Source organism: Stigmatopora nigra, chromosome 5 (genome assembly GCF_051989575.1).
Source record: "Stigmatopora nigra isolate UIUO_SnigA chromosome 5, RoL_Snig_1.1, whole genome shotgun sequence".
NCBI lineage: Eukaryota > Metazoa > Chordata > Actinopteri > Syngnathiformes > Syngnathidae > Stigmatopora > Stigmatopora nigra.
Window position 1 is genome coordinate 9,501,925 of NC_135512.1, and position 6,420 is coordinate 9,508,344.

Consider the following 6,420-nt stretch of genomic DNA (forward strand, 5'->3'; position numbering starts at 1 on the left):
AGCCTTACTATACTAAGTCATTTTTAAGCCTTACTATACTATGTCATTTTTTCAGAGAAAAAGCCTTACTATACTATGTCGTTTTTTCAGAGAAAAAGCCTTACTATACTATGTCGTTTTTTCAGAGAAAAAGCCTTACTATACTATGTCGTTTTTCAGAGAAAAAGCCTTACTTTACTATGTCGTTTTTCAGAGAAAAAGCCTTACTATACTATGTCGTTTTTAAGCCTTACTATACCAAGTCATTTTTAAGCCTTACTATACTATGTAGTTTTTTCAGAGAAAAAGCCTTACTATACTATGTCGTTTTTAAGCCTTACTATACTAAGTCATTTTTAAGCCTTACTATACTATGTCATTTTTTCAGAGAAAAAGCCTTACTATACTATGTCGTTTTTTCAGAGAAAAAGCCTTAATATACTATGTCGTTTTTTCAGAGAAAAAGCCTTACTATACTATGTCGTTTTTCAGAGAAAAAGCCTTACTTTACTATGTCGTTTTTCAGAGAAAAAGCCTTACTATATTATATCGTTTTTAAGCCTTACTATACTAAGTCCTTTTTAAGCCTTACTATACTAAGTCATTTTTAAGCCTTACTATACTAAGTCATTTTTAAGCCTTACTATACTATGTCGTTTTTTTCAGAGAAAAAGCCTTACTATACTATGTCGTTTTTTTCAGAGAAAAAGCCTTACTATACTATGTCGTTTTTTCAGAGAAAAAGCCTTACTATACTATGTCGTTTTTTCAGAGAAAAAGCCTTACTATACTATGTCGTTTTTAAGCCTTACTATACTAAGACATTTTTAAGCCTTACTATACTAAGACATTTTTAAGCCTTACTATACTATGTCATTTTTTCAGAGAAAAAGCCTTACTATACTATGTTGTTTTTTCAGAGAAAAAGCCTTACTATAATATGTCGTTTTTAAGCCTTACTATACTAAGTCATTTTTAAGCCTTACTATACTATGTCGTTTTTTCAGAGAAAAAGCCTTACTATACTATGTCGTTTTTTCAGAGAAAAAGCCTTACTATACTATGTCGTTTTTTTCAGAGAAAAAGCCTTACTATACTATGTCGTTTTTAAGCCTTACTATACTAAGTCATTTTTAAGCCTTACTATACTATGTCGTTTTTTCAGAGAAAAAGCCTTACTATACTATGTCGTTTTTTTCAGAGAAAAAGCCTTACTATACTATGTCGTTTTTAAGCCTTACTATACTAAGTCATTTTTAAGCCTTACTATACTATGTCGTTTTTTCAGAGAAAAAGCCTTACTATACTATGTCGTTTTTAAGCCTGACTATACTAAGTCATTTTCAAGCCTTACTATACTATGTCGTTTTTAAGCCTGACCATACTAAGTCATTTTCAAGCCTTACTATACTATGTCGTTTTTAAGCCTTACTATACTGTCATTTTTTTTCAGAGAAAAAGCCTTACTATAATATGTCGTTTTTTCAGAGAAAAAGCCTGACTATACTATGTACCAGTGAGTTAACCTCTGCGCCACAATTTGGCTACTACATTGCCCAAAATCTACATCAATCTTTGAGGTTTAAACCACTCCCAGCTGCTAGATGGGGTCAACTAAAGGAGCATAACACACGGTGGGCAATGATAGATTGAAGCAATTTCTTCCTCATTCCAAAATATACCAGTTTCTAAGTTGTATGTTCTTTAGATAAAATCCATGAGTCATGAAAAAGAAAATAAGCCCAACCTTTCTGATTGTGACACAAGAATATGGTAAAAAAACTATTCTATGACAAAAAAAAGAAAAATTATGTATATAACAGGGTTGAGACAAAAAAAACTCACAATATGACACACGAAAGATGGAAATGAAGGTAAACATGGAAACATGACACTCAACAAAAAAAAATAAAAGTACAATCGAAACCCAAAAAGCAAGTATGAAAATAAAGTGCACATTGAGGACTTTCCAAAGTGAAAATTTGACCAATTTTTGACTATCCAGGTATTATCAATAATAAGATAACAGTACAAATTAAAGCCTAGTTTTTTTTAACCATTTCATGCCACAATTTGGCCAAAAATGTAATCATTCAAACCAGGTGTCATTTTTAAGCCATTTAAGTAATTAATCATTAAAAAAATGACACGTGCAGTCTATATTTTTTGGTCACCATAGTGCATTGAAAATGATTAACATTTAGGCTGTAACGAAATAGTTTCAATTGGCTCTACCAACCTGATGTTGAACTTTGTGGCTTACAAATACTGGGCAGGATGTAGTAAGGTGATCACATGGCCTGCTCCCTTCAGTCCCTTTGGTCTTAAAGCCACAGCTGAGCATATTAGTTGGCCCAAAAGCCCTCTAGAAAAGAAGGTGCCACTTCCTCAGGAGGGAAATAGCAAGAGCGAGAATTCAATTATTGCTTATTTTTGTGCATTTATTTCACTGCCTTGAAGTGCAAATTAATTAGAAATTTGGAAGAACAGTAGAAGTAGTCTTTCAATAAAACATTTGTTTAGTCTTAATTTATTTTTTTATTCAATGGTTGCCTTTTTCCTTTTCGGATTGTGCTTTATATGATCTGAAAAATCTTAATTATGAAGTAATTTCTTCCTTTACCCTCAATTGCCACAAAAAAATATTTTTGAAATCTAAGGTCAAGAGTCATCTTTTTCCACTAAATAATGGATTTTCCCCACCTGTCCCACACTCCACAAATGTACCCTTGTTGCAACCCTGCGCTCTGATTATGCAGTTCCTGGCAGCGACAGCTTTAGCCTCCAGATGCTATCACCACTATGATTTAAAGAAAAGCAATGAAATAATTTAATGATAAGGGCGTGTAGCTTAGGAGAAGTCAAAAAGGTGCTGAATAAAATTACCATATGTGCTTAAATCAGCGCCCTTTCAGCAGTTTGGTGCACTGCAACAAAGTAATTGTATTCTCAACAACCTTATGTAGCCTGGGCGGCCCGATGGTGCAAGTGGTTAGTGCGTTGACCTCACAAATACAGGTCACGTCTACCTGTGTGGAGTTTGCATGTTCTCCCCGGGTCTGCGTGTGTTTCCTCCAGGTACTCCGGTTTCCTCCCACATTCCAAAAACATGCATGGGAGGCTGATTGGACACTTTAAATTGCCCCTAGGAATGTGAGTGCATGGTTGTCTGTCTCCTTGCATCCTGGAATCGGCTGGCCACCGATTCAGGGTGTCCCCCTCCTCAGGCCCGGAGTCAGCTGGGATAGCCTCCAGCACCCCTGTGACCCTAATGAGGATAAACAGGTAAGAAAATTAGATGAGATGAGATTGTCCTATGTAGCCTTTCATTCCAATCACACATCATGCTTTCTCGAAGTTATGAAAAAATAGTCTCAAATTAAAAGTGAAACAGTGAGGTAAAAGATGTCTGTGAAAAGTTTCAGATTTCGGCCCTTATTCGTGGGAAGTGTAACTAACTCAAATACTAAGCAAAGGTAGAAATCCAATCCAAGCAATTGCACTATTATAGATGTGCTTTGTGGACTCAGAATAGCCATTTGATTTAGTCTCTTAAAGAGTCTTTTGGGGATTAACTAGAAATATGGGGTACTGGACCAATAATACAGGGTCTTCAATTTTATCCTCCTTGCCTCGTGACCGCACATATCACACATACCGGAAACCACCACTGAATGGCTGTGGTAAAATTCTGGAAAAGAATCACAAAACCAAAATAGCAAAGAGTATTATTGTCAATGCCAAATATTTTCACTCCTGAGTTAAAATAAATGAATTAAAAATAGTTTAGGAAGGAGTTCAACACTGTGTATTTATCACAGTTGTTAGTGATTATCGAATGAATAATTAATTTAATGTTTTACACTTTGCTCCAAGTCCTTATTTGGTCATCATTCTCTCCCACTCTGGCCCCCCTGTAGCTTTTTTGTCAAAGTACAGACAGTACAAGTTTTATCGACTCTTTTTATTTGATTTTTGGGGAGGAGGCAGTGTGGAAGGCAGTAAGGCTCCACTAAGTCATCCACTTCCAACTTTCAATCTAAAGAGAGGAATTCTCTGGAAAGAGCATCAAATTGTCTTATCATGTGGGCTGCTGCATGCTGCACACAATCAAGATAAATGCTGCATCAGTGACTTGGAGTGCATGTGTGTGAATGGATGTCTGCACGTGGAGACTAAATCTCACAACCCTCTTGATAAAAGAAGGTCATTGTGGTGGCTCCTGAGTGCAGATTTCTCATGTAATAAAAGTGAAAAATGGCCTTCTCTCCAGTTTTCCAGGGTAGTAAGCAAATGCTGCCAAGTATGACAGAGCAAAGCAGAATCAATATGGTCCAAATAGCCTAACTCACTTTGTCATTTTAACATTTTCCCTCAAAACAGCCTGGCTGTTACTATTCTGATCTGAGCCTATTTCCAATAGAATATTGGAAGATTTGTGCACTATCGAAGGTTTTTGTTACATCCAGTTTTTATTACCAGCAGTGTTTTGGGTGGTGTATGGTCTTTTTATGTCTATTTATCATGAATAAGCTGCATTACATTGAATATTTATGCGAGGTGACTATATTACAATTTGTAAACTAGTTTAATTGTTTCATAAATTTATTAAAAATTACAGTGGTCCTCTGCTTACAAATGCTTTTACATACGAAATATTCAGGCTACAAAAAGCCTCGGTGGAAATCACTTTGTCCCAGGATACGAAAACAATCCAAGTTACAAAATCAACCATACCCGAAATGTAAATACACTTCCCGTTTCCGTTTTTTTTTAATTGTCGTGGTAGAGTTCCTTTCCCATTGTCTATTTCTTAGCACCTCACTGGCCTTCCATTCATTTATTATGATTATGGCTTCACTTCCCAATTCATCTGCCAATCTGTCTGATGGTATTTTTCTTAACATTTGGTGAGTCAAAAAGTCCAAACCGCCTTCCATCTCAACCTTCCTTGTGAAATTAAGTCATGCTGTTGTGACTTGGTGAAATGCTCGCAGACATATGTTATGACGAAAAGCACTCGCATCCTCTCACATCAACACATGAAGACTTCTTGACACCAAGGCCACACAGGAATACTATCACTATTGTTTATAGCAATCAGATGAAGCTCATAATTAAGTTTAGCAATGATAAAGAGAGAAACTTGGCAGCAGGTGTGTCATCAAGTGATGGTCAAAGGAATGACTCACGTAACAATACAATGATTAGCTATTGCAGGGAATTAAGACTTTAATCTAAGACCGCCCCACCACTAGATACACAAACATTTACCTAGCGTTCAATGTAACATAAGAGTGGTCACTCAAGACAAAGCAAAGCCCAAGGCAGGGATGAACTGCTTGTATTTTAAATGTAAAACATGACTAAAGTAATCCCCCTTCCTGGTATGTGTTTTTTTAATCTCCATCAGAAGATTCCCACCGGTTGGTAGTGGAGCCAGTCAGTGAGACTGACATCAGCATAGCTAACTCATTACTCTCCTTCGAGATGTGGGAGGTCAGTGCTATCAAGTGGAGTGGTGTCATAAAATAAATTGAAGATTTCACTGAGGAAAATGTTGAAGGTGATGGACAATAAAGGGCAGCTTCTTAGAACCACCGCTAACTCAAGGACCTAAGGGAGTTGGAGGGACTTGAGTTTGAGCAGCAGGATCATTGGCTTGGGAAAAGGTTGCAGTCGGAATTAAACATGAGCGCCCATCTTGGTGTGGCGTAGTTGGTCATCCGTCACTTTCTGCCGAGTGGAGCAACTACTTGTGCACGTCTGTGGGCCTGTCAGGTCGTGGAAAAGAAACACTTGGCTGCTCGGCAGTGGAATCAGCACTGCAGACACCGATTGATTTGGACTGAGCCCCGTAGTATAAAGCCAGAGATTTTTTATCCCACTTGCCAAACATATTTTTCAGTGATATTTTCTCCTGTAATTTCAACTTCTTTTTATAGCATTCAGCCTGTCTTCATTTATAACCTCAAGCAATAGAACAGCAACATTCTGACAAGTCAATTATTACAATTTAGGATTAGCAGTGATTCTTATTCTGATCAATAAATGTTTATGTGATGTGGACCCAATTAAAACTACCTACTTACTAATCACACACGTCCGTATACTTTTTCCTGGCAAATATTTTAGAATTAAAGTCAGAATTCAGAAGTCAGGAGTGTCATGTTAATCAGTCATAGCAATTTACGCATGTCTAACAGTGATATTTTTAGACATTTATAGGACAAGTAATTATTATACCTAATTTAACCAAGTTAAATCTAATATATGATTTGTATTTTTGTTCAAAAAAAAGGAAACCCATGGGCAACTGGCGTTAAACATACGGGTACACATTTTTGGTGATGTCTGCCAGTGAGTTACATTTCACTCCAAAAAGGCTTAGGCCAGTTTTAATACTAAATCTCTGTATTTATAAATTGTGTTTATGTGACT